The following is a 17,988-nucleotide window of genomic DNA, read 5'->3' on the forward strand; positions in this document are numbered from 1 at the left end:
CACTATGAAACAGCTTTGTATTCACCTTAAACACTGTTTCAGGGCAAGAGATTGTGTTTTAGACTAAAAGGGAATGCATTATAAGAAGAATCTTTACTTTGAAACTGTTCTTTACCTTTTTCACACTATGAAACAGCTTTGTATTCACCTTAAACACTGTTTCAGGGTAAGAGATTGTGTTTTAGACTAAAAGGGAATGCATTCTAAGAAGAATCTTTACTTTGAAACTCTGTTCTTTACCTTTTTCACATTATGAAACAGCTTTGTATTCACCTTAAACACTGTTTCAGAGCTAGACATCTTGTTTTTAACCAAACTGAATAACTTACAATATGTTAAGAAAACACATATTTCAAATGAAAAGAGTTTATAACAAGGGGACATCAAGTTGTTTGTAATATGACCAATTAAAGTAATTGCAACTCTGTTTGAACACGTTTCACCACAACGAAACAGGGTTTCTATGCATTGTAATCGGCTTATACAGCGTTTCAGAGCAAGAAATATTGTTTTTAACCAAACTGAACAACTTACAATATCCTAAGAAAACACATATTTCAAGTGAAAAGAGTTTATACAGGGGAGAAACAAGTTGTTTTAACATGGTTCTAATGTGACCCTTGAAAGTAATTGCAACTCTGTTTTTACACCTCTAACCACAAGGAGGCAACGTTTCCACGCATTATAATTGGTTTATACATAGTTTCAGAGCAAGAAATATTGTTTTTAACCAAATTGAACAACTTAAACACTGTTTCAGGGCAAGAGATTGTGTTTTAGACTAAAAGGGAATGCATTATAAGAAGAATCTTTACTTTGAAACTCTGTTCTTTACCTTTTTCACACTATGAAACAGCTTTGTATTCACCTTAAACACTGTTTCAGGGCAAGAGATTGTGTTTTAGACTAAAAGGGAATGCATTATAAGAAGAATCTTTACTTTGAAACTCTGTTCTTTACCTTTTTCACACTATGAAACAGCTTTGTATTCACCTTAATCACTGTTTCAGGGCAAGAGATTGTGTTTTAGACTAAAAGGGAATGCATTATAAGAAGAATCTTTACTTTGAAACTCTGTTCTTTACCTTTTTCACACTATGAAACAGCTTTGTATTCACCTTAAACACTGTTGCAGGGCAAGAGATCATGTTTAGACTAAAAGGGAATGCATTATAAGAAGAATCTTTACTTTGAAACTCTGTTCTTTACCTTTTTCACACTATGAAACAGCTTTGTATTCACCTTAAACACTGTTTCAGGGCAAGAGATTGTGTTTTAGACTAAAAGGGAATGCATTATAAGAAGAATCTTTACTTTGAAACTCTGTTCTTTACCTTTTTCACACTATGAAACAGCTTTGTATTCACCTTAAACACTGTTGCAGGGCAAGAGATCATGTTTAGACTAAAAGGGAATGCATTAGAAGAAGAATCTTTACTTTGAAACTCTGTTCTTTACCTTTTTCACACTATGAAACAGCTTTGTATTCACCTTAAACACTGTTTCAGGGCAAGAGATTGTGTTTTAGACTAAAAGGGAATGCATTATAAGAAGAATCTTTACTTTGAAACTGTTCTTTACCTTTTTCACACTATGAAACAGCTTTGTATTCACCTTAAACACTGTTTCAGGGCAAGAGATCGTGTTTTAGACTAAAAGGGAATGCATTATAAGAAGAATCTTTACTTTGAAACTCTGTTCTTTACCTTTTTCACACTATGAAACAGCTTTGTATTCAGCTTAAACACTGTTGCAGGGCAAGAGATCATGTTTAGACTAAAAGGGTATGCATTATAAGAAGAATCTTTACTTTGAAACTGTTCTTTACCTTTTTCACACTATGAAACAGCTTTGTATTCACCTTAAACACTGTTTCAGGGCAAGAGATCGTGTTTTAGACTAAAAGGGAATGCATTATAAGAAGAATCTTTACTTTGAAACTCTGTTCTTTACCTTTTTCACACTATGAAACAGCTTTGTATTCAGCTTAAACACTGTTGCAGGGCAAGAGATCATGTTTAGACTAAAAGGGTATGCATTATAAGAAGAATCTTTACTTTGAAACTCTGTTCTTTACCTTTTTCACACTATGAAACAGCTTTGTATTCACCTTAAACACTGTTTCAGGGCAAGAGATTGTGTTTTAGACTAAAAGGGAATGCATTATAAGAAGAATCTTTACTTTGAAACTCTGTTCTTTACCTTTTTCACACAATGAAACAGCTTTGTATTCACATTAAACACTGTTGCAGGGCAAGAGATCATGTTTAGACTAAAAGGGTATGCATTATAAGAAGAATCTTTACTTTGAAACTCTGTTCTTTACCTTTTTCACACTATGAAACAGCTTTGTATTCACCTTAAACACTGTTGCAGGGCAAGAGATCATGTTTAGACTAAAAGGGAATGCATTATAAGAAGAATCTTTACTTTGAAACTCTGTTCTTTACCTTTTTCACACAATGAAACAGCTTTGTATTCACCTTAAACACTGTTGCAGGGCAAGAGATCATGTTTAGACTAAAAGGGAATGCATTATAAGAAGAATCTTTACTTTGAAACTCTGTTCTTTACCTTTTTCACACTATGAAACAGCTTTGTATTCACCTTAAACACTGTTTCAGGGCAAGAGATTGTGTTTTAGACTAAAAGGGAATGCATTATAAGAAGAATCTTTACTTTGAAATTCTGTTCTTTACCTTTTTCACACTATGAAACAGCTTTGTATTCACCTTAAACACTGTTTCAGGGCAAGAGATCGTGTTTTAGACTAAAAGGGAATGCATTATAAGAAGAATCTTTACTTTGAAACTCTGTTCTTTACCTTTTTCACACTATGAAACAGCTTTGTATTCAGCTTAAACACTGTTGCAGGGCAAGAGATCATGTTTAGACTAAAAGGGAATGCATTATAAGAAGAATCTTTACTTTGAAACTCTGTTCTTTACCTTTTTCACACTATGAAACAGCTTTGTATTCACCTTAAACACTGTTTCAGGGCAAGAGATTGTGTTTTAGACTAAAAGGGAATGCATTATAAGAAGAATCTTTACTTTGAAACTCTGTTCTTTACCTTTTTCACACAATGAAACAGCTTTGTATTCGCCTTAAACACTGTTGCAGGGCAAGAGATCATGTTTAGACTAAAAGGGAATGCATTATAAGAAGAATCTTTACTTTGAAACTCTGTTCTTTACCTTTTTCACACTATGAAACAGCTTTGTATTCACCTTAAACACTGTTGCAGGGCAAGAGATCATGTTTAGACAAAAAGGGAATGCATTATAAGAAGAATCTTTACTTTGAAACTCTGTTCTTTACCTTTTTCACACTATGAAACAGCTTTGTATTCACCTTAATCACTGTTTCAGGGCAAGAGATTGTGTTTTAGACTAAAAGGGAATGCATTATAAGAAGAATCTTTACTTTGAAACTCTGTTCTTTACCTTTTTCACACTATGAAACAGCTTTGTATTCACCTTAAACACTGTTGCAGGGCAAGAGATCATGTTTAGACTAAAAGGGAATGCATTATAAGAAGAATCTTTACTTTGAAACTCTGTTCTTTACCTTTTTCACACTATGAAACAGCTTTGTATTCACCTTGAACACTGTTTCAGGGCAAGAGATTGTGTTTTAGACTAAAAGGGAATGCATTATAAGAAGAATCTTTACTTTGAAACTCTGTTCTTTACCTTTTTAACACTATGAAACAGCTTTGTATTCACCTTAAACACTGTTGCAGGGCAAGAGATCATGTTTAGACTAAAAGGGAATGCATTATAAGAAGAATCTTTACTTTGAAACTCTGTTCTTTACCTTTTTCACACTATGAAACAGCTTTGTATTCACCTTGAACACTGTTGCAGGGCAAGAGATCATGTTTAAACTAAAAGGGAATGCATTATAAGAAGAATCTTTACTTTGAAACTCTGTTCTTTACCTTTTTCACACTATGAAACAGCTTTGTATTCACCTTAAACACTGTTGCAGGGCAAGAGATCATGTTTAAACTAAAAGGGAATGCATTATAAGAAGAATCTTTACTTTGAAACTCTGTTCTTTACCTTTTTCACACTATGAAACAGCTTTGTATTCACCTTAAACACTGTTTCAGGGCAAGAGATTGTGTTTTAGACTAAAAGGGAATGCATTATAAGAAGAATCTTTACTTTGAAACTCTGTTCTTTACCTTTTTCACACAATGAAACAGCTTTGTATTCACCTTAAACACTGTTGCAGGGCAAGAGATCATGTTTAGACTAAAAGGGAATGCATTATAAGAAGAATCTTTACTTTGAAACTCTGTTCTTTACCTTTTTCACACAATGAAACAGCTTTGTATTCACCTTAAACACTGTTGCAGGGCAAGAGATCATGTTTAGACTAAAAGGGAATGCATTATAAGAAGAATCTTTACTTTGAAACTCTGTTCTTTACCTTTTTCACACTATGAAACAGCTTTGTATTCACCTTAAACACTGTTGCAGGGCAAGAGATCATGTTTAGACTAAAAGGGAATGCATTATAAGAAGAATCTTTACTTTGAAACTCTGTTCTTTACCTTTTTCACACTATGAAACAGCTTTGTATTCACCTTAAACACTGTTTCAGGGCAAGAGATTGTGTTTTAGACTAAAAGGGAATGCATTATAAGAAGAATCTTTACTTTGAAACTCTGTTCTTTACCTTTTTCACACAATGAAACAGCTTTGTATTCACCTTAAACATTGTTGCAGGGCAAGAGATCATGTTTAGACTAAAAGGGAATGCATTATAAGAAGAATCTTTACTTTGAAACTCTGTTCTTTACCTTTTTCACACTATGAAACAGCTTTGTATTCACCTTAAACACTGTTTCAGGGCAAGAGATTGTGTTTTAGACTAAAAGGGAATGCATTATAAGAAGAATCTTTACTTTGAAACTCTGTTCTTTACCTTTTTCACACTATGAAACAGCTTTGTATTCACCTTAAACACTGTTTCAGGGCAAGAGATTGTGTTTTAGACTAAAAGGGAATGCATTATAAGAAGAATCTTTACTTTGAAACTGTTCTTTACCTTTTTCACACTATGAAACAGCTTTGTATTCACCTTAAACACTGTTGCAGGGCAAGAGATCATGTTTAGACTAAAAGGGAATGCATTATAAGAAGAATCTTTACTTTGAAACTCTGTTCTTTACCTTTTTCACACTATGAAACAGCTTTGTATTCACCTTAAACACTGTTTCAGGGCAAGAGATTGTGTTTTAGACTAAAAGGGAATGCATTATAAGAAGAATCTTTACTTTGAAACTCTGTTCTTTACCTTTTTCACACAATGAAACAGCTTTGTATTCACCTTAAACATTGTTGCAGGGCAAGAGATCATGTTTAGACTAAAAGGGAATGCATTATAAGAAGAATCTTTACTTTGAAACTCTGTTCTTTACCTTTTTCACACTATGAAACAGCTTTGTATTCACCTTAAACACTGTTTCAGGGCAAGAGATTGTGTTTTAGACTAAAAGGGAATGCATTATAAGAAGAATCTTTACTTTGAAACTCTGTTCTTTACCTTTTTCACACTATGAAACAGCTTTGTATTCACCTTAAACACTGTTTCAGGGCAAGAGATTGTGTTTTAGACTAAAAGGGAATGCATTATAAGAAGAATCTTTACTTTGAAACTCTGTTCTTTACCTTTTTCACACTATGAAACAGCTTTGTATTCACCTTAAACACTGTTGCAGGGCAAGAGATCATGTTTAGACTAAAAGGGAATGCATTAGAAGAAGAATCTTTACTTTGAAACTCTGTTCTTTACCTTTTTCACACTATGAAACAGCTTTGTATTCACCTTAAACACTGTTTCAGGGCAAGAGATTGTGTTTTAGACTAAAAGGGAATGCATTATAAGAAGAATCTTTACTTTGAAACTGTTCTTTACCTTTTTCACACTATGAAACAGCTTTGTATTCACCTTAAACACTGTTTCAGGGCAAGAGATCGTGTTTTAGACTAAAAGGGAATGCATTATAAGAAGAATCTTTACTTTGAAACTCTGTTCTTTACCTTTTTCACACTATGAAACAGCTTTGTATTCAGCTTAAACACTGTTGCAGGGCAAGAGATCATGTTTAGACTAAAAGGGTATGCATTATAAGAAGAATCTTTACTTTGAAACTGTTCTTTACCTTTTTCACACTATGAAACAGCTTTGTATTCACCTTAAACACTGTTTCAGGGCAAGAGATCGTGTTTTAGACTAAAAGGGAATGCATTATAAGAAGAATCTTTACTTTGAAACTCTGTTCTTTACCTTTTTCACACTATGAAACAGCTTTGTATTCAGCTTAAACACTGTTGCAGGGCAAGAGATCATGTTTAGACTAAAAGGGTATGCATTATAAGAAGAATCTTTACTTTGAAACTCTGTTCTTTACCTTTTTCACACTATGAAACAGCTTTGTATTCACCTTAAACACTGTTGCAGGGCAAGAGATCATGTTTAGACTAAAAGGGAATGCATTATAAGAAGAATCTTTACTTTGAAACTCTGTTCTTTACCTTTTTCACACTATGAAACAGCTTTGTATTCACCTTAAACACTGTTTCAGGGCAAGAGATCATGTTTAGACTAAAAGGGAATGCATTATAAGAAGAATCTTTACTTTGAAACTCTGTTCTTTACCTTTTTCACACAATGAAACAGCTTTGTATTCACCTTAAACACTGTTTCAGGGTAAGAGATTGTGTTTTAGACTAAAAGGGAATGCATTATAAGAAGAATCTTTACTTAGAAACTCTGTTCTTTACCTTTTTCACACTATGAAACAGCTTTGTATTCACCTTAAACACTGTTTCAGAGCTAGACATCTTGTTTTTAACCAAACTGAATAACTTACAATATGTTAAGAAAACACATATTTCAAATGAAAAGAGTTTATAACAAGGGGACATCAAGTTGTTTGTAATATGACCAATTAAAGTAATTGCAACTCTGTTTTTACACCTCTAACCACAAGGAGGCAACGTTTCCACGCATTATAATTGGCTTATACATAGTTTCAGAGCAAGAAATATTGTTTTTAACCAAATTGAACAACTTAAACACTGTTTCAGGGCAAGAGATTGTGTTTTAGACTAAAAGGGAATGCATTATAAGAAGAATCTTTACTTTGAAACTCTGTTCTTTACCTTTTTCACACTATGAAACAGCTTTGTATTCACCTTAAACACTGTTTCAGGGCAAGAGATTGTGTTTTAGACTAAAAGGGAATGCATTATAAGAAGAATCTTTACTTTGAAACTCTGTTCTTTACCTTTTTCACACTATGAAACAGCTTTGTATTCACCTTAAACACTGTTTCAGGGCAAAAGATTGTGTTTTAGACTAAAAGGGAATGCATTATAAGAAGAATCTTTACTTTGAAACTCTGTTCTTTACCTTTTTCACACAATGAAACAGCTTTGTATTCACCTTAAACATTGTTGCAGGGCAAGAGATCATGTTTAGACTAAAAGGGAATGCATTATAAGAAGAATCTTTACTTTGAAACTCTGTTCTTTACCTTTTTCACACTATGAAACAGCTTTGTATTCACCTTAAACACTATTGCAGGGCAAGAGATCATGTTTAGACTAAAAGGGAATGCATTATAAGAAGAATCTTTACTTTGAAACTCTGTTCTTTACCTTTTTCACACTATGAAACAGCTTTGTATTCACCTTAAACACTGTTTCAGGGCAAGAGATTGTGTTTTAGACTAAAAGGGAATGCATTATAAGAAGAATCTTTACTTTGAAACTCTGTTCTTTACCTTTTTCACACTATGAAACAGCTTTGTATTCACCTTGAACACTGTTGCAGGGCAAGAGATCATGTTTAAACTAAAAGGGAATGCATTATAAGAAGAATCTTTACTTTGAAACTCTGTTCTTTACCTTTTTCACACTATGAAACAGCTTTGTATTCACCTTAAACACTGTTTCAGGGCAAGAGATTGTGTTTTAGACTAAAAGGGAATGCATTATAAGAAGAATCTTTACTTTGAAACTCTGTTCTTTACCTTTTTCACACTATGAAACAGCTTTGTATTCACCTTGAACACTGTTGCAGGGCAAGAGATCATGTTTAAACTAAAAGGGAATGCATTATAAGAAGAATCTTTACTTTGAAACTCTGTTCTTTACCTTTTTCACACTATGAAACAGCTTTGTATTCACCTTAAACACTGTTGCAGGGCAAGAGATCATGTTTAAACTAAAAGGGAATGCATTATAAGAAGAATCTTTACTTTGAAACTCTGTTCTTTACCTTTTTCACACTATGAAACAGCTTTGTATTCACCTTAAACACTGTTTCAGGGCAAGAGATTGTGTTTTAGACTAAAAGGGAATGCATTATAAGAAGAATCTTTACTTTGAAACTCTGTTCTTTACCTTTTTCACACTATGAAACAGCTTTGTATTCACCTTAAACACTGTTTCAGGGCAAGAGATTGTGTTTTAGACTAAAAGGGAATGCATTATAAGAAGAATCTTTACTTTGAAACTCTGTTCTTTACCTTTTTCACACAATGAAACAGCTTTGTATTCACCTTAAACATTGTTGCAGGGCAAGAGATCATGTTTAGACTAAAAGGGAATGCATTATAAGAAGAATCTTTACTTTGAAACTCTGTTCTTTACCTTTTTCACACTATGAAACAGCTTTGTATTCACCTTAAACACTGTTTCAGGGCAAGAGATTGTGTTTTAGACTAAAAGGGAATGCATTATAAGAAGAATCTTTACTTTGAAACTCTGTTCTTTACCTTTTTCACAGTATGAAACAGCTTTGTATTCACCTTAAACACTGTTTCAGGGCAAGAGATTGTGTTTTAGACTAAAAGGGAATGCATTATAAGAAGAATCTTTACTTTGAAACTCTGTTCTTTACCTTTTTCACACTATGAAACAGCTTTGTATTCACCTTAAACACTGTTGCAGGGCAAGAGATCATGTTTAGACTAAAAGGGAATGCATTAGAAGAAGAATCTTTACTTTGAAACTCTGTTCTTTACCTTTTTCACACTATGAAACAGCTTTGTATTCACCTTAAACATTGTTGCAGGGCAAGAGATCATGTTTAGACTAAAAGGGAATGCATTATAAGAAGAATCTTTACTTTGAAACTCTGTTCTTTACCTTTTTCACACTATGAAACAGCTTTGTATTCACCTTAAACACTGTTTCAGGGCAAGAGATTGTGTTTTAGACTAAAAGGGAATGCATTATAAGAAGAATCTTTACTTTGAAACTCTGTTCTTTACCTTTTTCACACTATGAAACAGCTTTGTATTCACCTTAAACACTGTTTCAGGGCAAGAGATTGTGTTTTAGACTAAAAGGGAATGCATTATAAGAAGAATCTTTACTTTGAAACTCTGTTCTTTACCTTTTTCACACTATGAAACAGCTTTGTATTCACCTTAAACACTGTTGCAGGGCAAGAGATCATGTTTAGACTAAAAGGGAATGCATTAGAAGAAGAATCTTTACTTTGAAACTCTGTTCTTTACCTTTTTCACACTATGAAACAGCTTTGTATTCACCTTAAACACTGTTTCAGGGCAAGAGATTGTGTTTTAGACTAAAAGGGAATGCATTATAAGAAGAATCTTTACTTTGAAACTGTTCTTTACCTTTTTCACACTATGAAACAGCTTTGTATTCACCTTAAACACTGTTTCAGGGCAAGAGATCGTGTTTTAGACTAAAAGGGAATGCATTATAAGAAGAATCTTTACTTTGAAACTCTGTTCTTTACCTTTTTCACACTATGAAACAGCTTTGTATTCAGCTTAAACACTGTTGCAGGGCAAGAGATCATGTTTAGACTAAAAGGGTATGCATTATAAGAAGAATCTTTACTTTGAAACTGTTCTTTACCTTTTTCACACTATGAAACAGCTTTGTATTCACCTTAAACACTGTTTCAGGGCAAGAGATCGTGTTTTAGACTAAAAGGGAATGCATTATAAGAAGAATCTTTACTTTGAAACTCTGTTCTTTACCTTTTTCACACTATGAAACAGCTTTGTATTCAGCTTAAACACTGTTGCAGGGCAAGAGATCATGTTTAGACTAAAAGGGTATGCATTATAAGAAGAATCTTTACTTTGAAACTCTGTTCTTTACCTTTTTCACACTATGAAACAGCTTTGTATTCACCTTAAACACTGTTGCAGGGCAAGAGATCATGTTTAGACTAAAAGGGAATGCATTATAAGAAGAATCTTTACTTTGAAACTCTGTTCTTTACCTTTTTCACACTATGAAACAGCTTTGTATTCACCTTAAACACTGTTTCAGGGCAAGAGATCATGTTTAGACTAAAAGGGAATGCATTATAAGAAGAATCTTTACTTTGAAACTCTGTTCTTTACCTTTTTCACACAATGAAACAGCTTTGTATTCACCTTAAACACTGTTTCAGGGTAAGAGATTGTGTTTTAGACTAAAAGGGAATGCATTATAAGAAGAATCTTTACTTAGAAACTCTGTTCTTTACCTTTTTCACACTATGAAACAGCTTTGTATTCACCTTAAACACTGTTTCAGAGCTAGACATCTTGTTTTTAACCAAACTGAATAACTTACAATATGTTAAGAAAACACATATTTCAAATGAAAAGAGTTTATAACAAGGGGACATCAAGTTGTTTGTAATATGACCAATTAAAGTAATTGCAACTCTGTTTTTACACCTCTAACCACAAGGAGGCAACGTTTCCACGCATTATAATTGGCTTATACATAGTTTCAGAGCAAGAAATATTGTTTTTAACCAAATTGAACAACTTAAACACTGTTTCAGGGCAAGAGATTGTGTTTTAGACTAAAAGGGAATGCATTATAAGAAGAATCTTTACTTTGAAACTCTGTTCTTTACCTTTTTCACACTATGAAACAGCTTTGTATTCACCTTAAACACTGTTTCAGGGCAAGAGATTGTGTTTTAGACTAAAAGGGAATGCATTATAAGAAGAATCTTTACTTTGAAACTCTGTTCTTTACCTTTTTCACACTATGAAACAGCTTTGTATTCACCTTAAACACTGTTTCAGGGCAAAAGATTGTGTTTTAGACTAAAAGGGAATGCATTATAAGAAGAATCTTTACTTTGAAACTCTGTTCTTTACCTTTTTCACACAATGAAACAGCTTTGTATTCACCTTAAACATTGTTGCAGGGCAAGAGATCATGTTTAGACTAAAAGGGAATGCATTATAAGAAGAATCTTTACTTTGAAACTCTGTTCTTTACCTTTTTCACACTATGAAACAGCTTTGTATTCACCTTAAACACTATTGCAGGGCAAGAGATCATGTTTAGACTAAAAGGGAATGCATTATAAGAAGAATCTTTACTTTGAAACTCTGTTCTTTACCTTTTTCACACTATGAAACAGCTTTGTATTCACCTTAAACACTGTTTCAGGGCAAGAGATTGTGTTTTAGACTAAAAGGGAATGCATTATAAGAAGAATCTTTACTTTGAAACTCTGTTCTTTACCTTTTTCACACTATGAAACAGCTTTGTATTCACCTTAAACACTGTTTCAGGGCAAGAGATTGTGTTTTAGACTAAAAGGGAATGCATTATAAGAACAATCTTTACTTTGAAACTCTGTTCTTTACCTTTTTCACACTATGAAACAGCTTTGTATTCACCTTAAACACTGTTGCAGGGCAAGAGATCATGTTTAGACTAAAAGGGAATGCATTATAAGAAGAATCTTTACTTTGAAACTCTGTTCTTTACCTTTTTCACACTATGAAACAGCTTTGTATTCACCTTAAACACTGTTTCAGGGCAAGAGATTGTGTTTTAGACTAAAAGGGAATGCATTATAAGAAGAATCTTTACTTTGAAACTGTTCTTTACCTTTTTCACACTATGAAACAGCTTTGTATTCACCTTAAACACTGTTTCAGGGCAAGAGATCGTGTTTTAGACTAAAAGGGAATGCATTATAAGAAGAATCTTTACTTTGAAACTCTGTTCTTTACCTTTTTCACACTATGAAACAGCTTTGTATTCAGCTTAAACACTGTTGCAGGGCAAGAGATCATGTTTAGACTAAAAGGGAATGCATTATAAGAAGAATCTTTACTTTGAAACTCTGTTCTTTACCTTTTTCACACTATGAAACAGCTTTGTATTCACCTTAAACACTGTTGCAGGGCAAGAGATCATGTTTAGACTAAAAGGGAATGCATTATAAGAAGAATCTTTACTTTGAAACTCTGTTCTTTACCTTTTTCACACTATGAAACAGCTTTGTATTCACCTTAAACACTGTTTCAGGGCAAGAGATTGTGTTTTAGACTAAAAGGGAATGCATTATAAGAAGAATCTTTACTTTGAAACTCTGTTCTTTACCTTTTTCACACTATGAAACAGCTTTGTATTCACCTTAAACACTGTTTCAGGGCAAGAGATTGTGTTTTAGACTAAAAGGGAATGCATTATAAGAAGAATCTTTACTTTGAAACTCTGTTCTTTACCTTTTTCACACTATGAAACAGCTTTGTATTCACCTTGAACACTGTTGCAGGGCAAGAGATCATGTTTAAACTAAAAGGGAATGCATTATAAGAAGAATCTTTACTTTGAAACTCTGTTCTTTACCTTTTTCACACTATGAAACAGCTTTGTATTCACCTTAAACACTGTTGCAGGGCAAGAGATCATGTTTAAACTAAAAGGGAATGCATTATAAGAAGAATCTTTACTTTGAAACTCTGTTCTTTACCTTTTTCACACAATGAAACAGCTTTGTATTCACCTTAAACACTGTTTCAGGGCAAGAGATTGTGTTTTAGACTAAAAGGGAATGCATTATAAGAAGAATCTTTACTTTGAAACTCTGTTCTTTACCTTTTTCACACAATGAAACAGCTTTGTATTCACCTTAAACACTGTTGCAGGGCAAGAGATCATGTTTAGACTAAAAGGGAATGCATTATAAGAAGAATCTTTACTTTGAAACTCTGTTCTTTACCTTTTTCACACAATGAAACAGCTTTGTATTCACCTTAAACACTGTTGCAGGGCAAGAGATCATGTTTAGACTAAAAGGGAATGCATTATAAGAAGAATCTTTACTTTGAAACTCTGTTCTTTACCTTTTTCACACTATGAAACAGCTTTGTATTCACCTTAAACACTGTTGCAGGGCAAGAGATCATGTTTAGACTAAAAGGGAATGCATTATAAGAAGAATCTTTACTTTGAAACTCTGTTCTTTACCTTTTTCACACTATGAAACAGCTTTGTATTCACCTTAAACACTGTTTCAGGGCAAGAGATTGTGTTTTAGACTAAAAGGGAATGCATTATAAGAAGAATCTTTACTTTGAAACTCTGTTCTTTACCTTTTTCACACAATGAAACAGCTTTGTATTCACCTTAAACATTGTTGCAGGGCAAGAGATCATGTTTAGACTAAAAGGGAATGCATTATAAGAAGAATCTTTACTTTGAAACTCTGTTCTTTACCTTTTTCACACTATGAAACAGCTTTGTATTCACCTTAAACACTGTTTCAGGGCAAGAGATTGTGTTTTAGACTAAAAGGGAATGCATTATAAGAAGAATCTTTACTTTGAAACTCTGTTCTTTACCTTTTTCACACTATGAAACAGCTTTGTATTCACCTTAAACACTGTTTCAGGGCAAGAGATTGTGTTTTAGACTAAAAGGGAATGCATTATAAGAAGAATCTTTACTTTGAAACTCTGTTCTTTACCTTTTTCACACTATGAAACAGCTTTGTATTCACCTTAAACACTGTTGCAGGGCAAGAGATCATGTTTAGACTAAAAGGGAATGCATTAGAAGAAGAATCTTTACTTTGAAACTCTGTTCTTTACCTTTTTCACACTATGAAACAGCTTTGTATTCACCTTAAACACTGTTTCAGGGCAAGAGATTGTGTTTTAGACTAAAAGGGAATGCATTATAAGAAGAATCTTTACTTTGAAACTGTTCTTTACCTTTTTCACACTATGAAACAGCTTTGTATTCACCTTAAACACTGTTTCAGGGCAAGAGATCGTGTTTTAGACTAAAAGGGAATGCATTATAAGAAGAATCTTTACTTTGAAACTCTGTTCTTTACCTTTTTCACACTATGAAACAGCTTTGTATTCAGCTTAAACACTGTTGCAGGGCAAGAGATCATGTTTAGACTAAAAGGGTATGCATTATAAGAAGAATCTTTACTTTGAAACTGTTCTTTACCTTTTTCACACTATGAAACAGCTTTGTATTCACCTTAAACACTGTTTCAGGGCAAGAGATCGTGTTTTAGACTAAAAGGGAATGCATTATAAGAAGAATCTTTACTTTGAAACTCTGTTCTTTACCTTTTTCACACTATGAAACAGCTTTGTATTCAGCTTAAACACTGTTGCAGGGCAAGAGATCATGTTTAGACTAAAAGGGTATGCATTATAAGAAGAATCTTTACTTTGAAACTCTGTTCTTTACCTTTTTCACACTATGAAACAGCTTTGTATTCACCTTAAACACTGTTTCAGGGCAAGAGATTGTGTTTTAGACTAAAAGGGAATGCATTATAAGAAGAATCTTTACTTTGAAACTCTGTTCTTTACCTTTGTCACACAATGAAACAGCTTTGTATTCACCTTAAACACTGTTGCAGGGCAAGAGATCATGTTTAGACTAAAAGGGAATGCATTATAAGAAGAATCTTTACTTTGAAACTCTGTTCTTTACCTTTTTCACACTATGAAACAGCTTTGTATTCACCTTAAACACTGTTTCAGGGCAAGAGATTGTGTTTTAGACTAAAAGGGAATGCATTATAAGAAGAATCTTTACTTTGAAACTCTGTTCTTTACCTTTTTCACACTATGAAACAGCTTTGTATTCACCTTAAACACTGTTGCAGGGCAAGAGATCATGTTTAGACTAAAAGGGAATGCATTATAAGAAGAATCTTTACTTTGAAACTGTTCTTTACCTTTTTCACACTATGAAACAGCTTTGTATTCACCTTAAACACTGTTGCAGGGCAAGAGATCATGTTTAAACTAAAAGGGAATGCATTATAAGAAGAATCTTTACTTTGAAACTCTGTTCTTTACCTTTTTCACACAATGAAACAGCTTTGTATTCACCTTAAACACTGTTGCAGGGCAAAAGATCATGTTTAGACTAAAAGGGAATGCATTATAAGAAGAATCTTTACTTTGAAACTCTGTTCTTTACCTTTTTCACACAATGAAACAGCTTTGTATTCACCTTAAACACTGTTGCAGGGCAAGAGATCATGTTTAGACTAAAAGGGAATGCATTATAAGAAGAATCTTTACTTTGAAACTCTGTTCTTTACCTTTTTCACACTATGAAACAGCTTTGTATTCACCTTAAACACTGTTGCAGGGCAAGAGATCATGTTTAGACTAAAAGGGAATGCATTATAAGAAGAATCTTTACTTTGAAACTCTGTTCTTTACCTTTTTCACACTATGAAACAGCTTTGTATTCACCTTAAACACTGTTTCAGGGCAAGAGATTGTGTTTTAGACTAAAAGGGAATGCATTATAAGAAGAATCTTTACTTTGAAACTCTGTTCTTTACCTTTTTCACACAATGAAACAGCTTTGTATTCACCTTAAACATTGTTGCAGGGCAAGAGATCATGTTTAGACTAAAAGGGAATGCATTATAAGAAGAATCTTTACTTTGAAACTCTGTTCTTTACCTTTTTCACACTATGAAACAGCTTTGTATTCACCTTAAACACTGTTTCAGGGCAAGAGATTGTGTTTTAGACTAAAAGGGAATGCATTATAAGAAGAATCTTTACTTTGAAACTCTGTTCTTTACCTTTTTCACACTATGAAACAGCTTTGTATTCACCTTAAACACTGTTTCAGGGCAAGAGATTGTGTTTTAGACTAAAAGGGAATGCATTATAAGAAGAATCTTTACTTTGAAACTCTGTTCTTTACCTTTTTCACACTATGAAACAGCTTTGTATTCACCTTAAACACTGTTGCAGGGCAAGAGATCATGTTTAGACTAAAAGGGAATGCATTAGAAGAAGAATCTTTACTTTGAAACTCTGTTCTTTACCTTTTTCACACTATGAAACAGCTTTGTATTCACCTTAAACACTGTTTCAGGGCAAGAGATTGTGTTTTAGACTAAAAGGGAATGCATTATAAGAAGAATCTTTACTTTGAAACTGTTCTTTACCTTTTTCACACTATGAAACAGCTTTGTATTCACCTTAAACACTGTTTCAGGGCAAGAGATCGTGTTTTAGACTAAAAGGGAATGCATTATAAGAAGAATCTTTACTTTGAAACTCTGTTCTTTACCTTTTTCACACTATGAAACAGCTTTGTATTCAGCTTAAACACTGTTGCAGGGCAAGAGATCATGTTTAGACTAAAAGGGTATGCATTATAAGAAGAATCTTTACTTTGAAACTGTTCTTTACCTTTTTCACACTATGAAACAGCTTTGTATTCACCTTAAACACTGTTTCAGGGCAAGAGATCGTGTTTTAGACTAAAAGGGAATGCATTATAAGAAGAATCTTTACTTTGAAACTCTGTTCTTTACCTTTTTCACACTATGAAACAGCTTTGTATTCAGCTTAAACACTGTTGCAGGGCAAGAGATCATGTTTAGACTAAAAGGGTATGCATTATAAGAAGAATCTTTACTTTGAAACTCTGTTCTTTACCTTTTTCACACTATGAAACAGCTTTGTATTCACCTTAAACACTGTTTCAGGGCAAGAGATTGTGTTTTAGACTAAAAGGGAATGCATTATAAGAAGAATCTTTACTTTGAAACTCTGTTCTTTACCTTTGTCACACAATGAAACAGCTTTGTATTCACCTTAAACACTGTTGCAGGGCAAGAGATCATGTTTAGACTAAAAGGGAATGCATTATAAGAAGAATCTTTACTTTGAAACTCTGTTCTTTACCTTTTTCACACTATGAAACAGCTTTGTATTCACCTTAAACACTGTTTCAGGGCAAGAGATTGTGTTTTAGACTAAAAGGGAATGCATTATAAGAAGAATCTTTACTTTGAAACTCTGTTCTTTACCTTTTTCACACTATGAAACAGCTTTGTATTCACCTTAAACACTGTTGCAGGGCAAGAGATCATGTTTAGACTAAAAGGGAATGCATTATAAGAAGAATCTTTACTTTGAAACTGTTCTTTACCTTTTTCACACTATGAAACAGCTTTGTATTCACCTTAAACACTGTTGCAGGGCAAGAGATCATGTTTAGACTAAAAGGGAATGCATTATAAGAAGAATCTTTACTTTGAAACTCTGTTCTTTACCTTTTTCACACTATGAAACAGCTTTGTATTCACCTTAAACACTGTTTCAGGGCAAGAGATTGTGTTTTAGACTAAAAGGGAATGCATTATAAGAAGAATCTTTACTTTGAAACTCTGTTCTTTACCTTTTTCACACAATGAAACAGCTTTGTATTCACCTTAAACATTGTTGCAGGGCAAGAGATCATGTTTAGACTAAAAGGGAATGCATTATAAGAAGAATCTTTACTTTGAAACTCTGTTCTTTACCTTTTTCACACTATGAAACAGCTTTGTATTCACCTTAAACACTGTTTCAGGGCAAGAGATTGTGTTTTAGACTAAAAGGGAATGCATTATAAGAAGAATCTTTACTTTGAAACTCTGTTCTTTACCTTTTTCACACTATGAAACAGCTTTGTATTCACCTTAAACACTGTTTCAGGGCAAGAGATTGTGTTTTAGACTAAAAGGGAATGCATTATAAGAAGAATCTTTACTTTGAAACTCTGTTCTTTACCTTTTTCACACTATGAAACAGCTTTGTATTCACCTTAAACACTGTTGCAGGGCAAGAGATCATGTTTAGACTAAAAGGGAATGCATTAGAAGAAGAATCTTTACTTTGAA

The sequence above is a fragment of the Electrophorus electricus genome, chromosome 12 (genome assembly GCF_041902795.1).
Source record: "Electrophorus electricus isolate QZ-2024a chromosome 12, ASM4190279v1, whole genome shotgun sequence".
Taxonomy (NCBI): Eukaryota; Metazoa; Chordata; class Actinopteri; order Gymnotiformes; family Gymnotidae; genus Electrophorus; species Electrophorus electricus.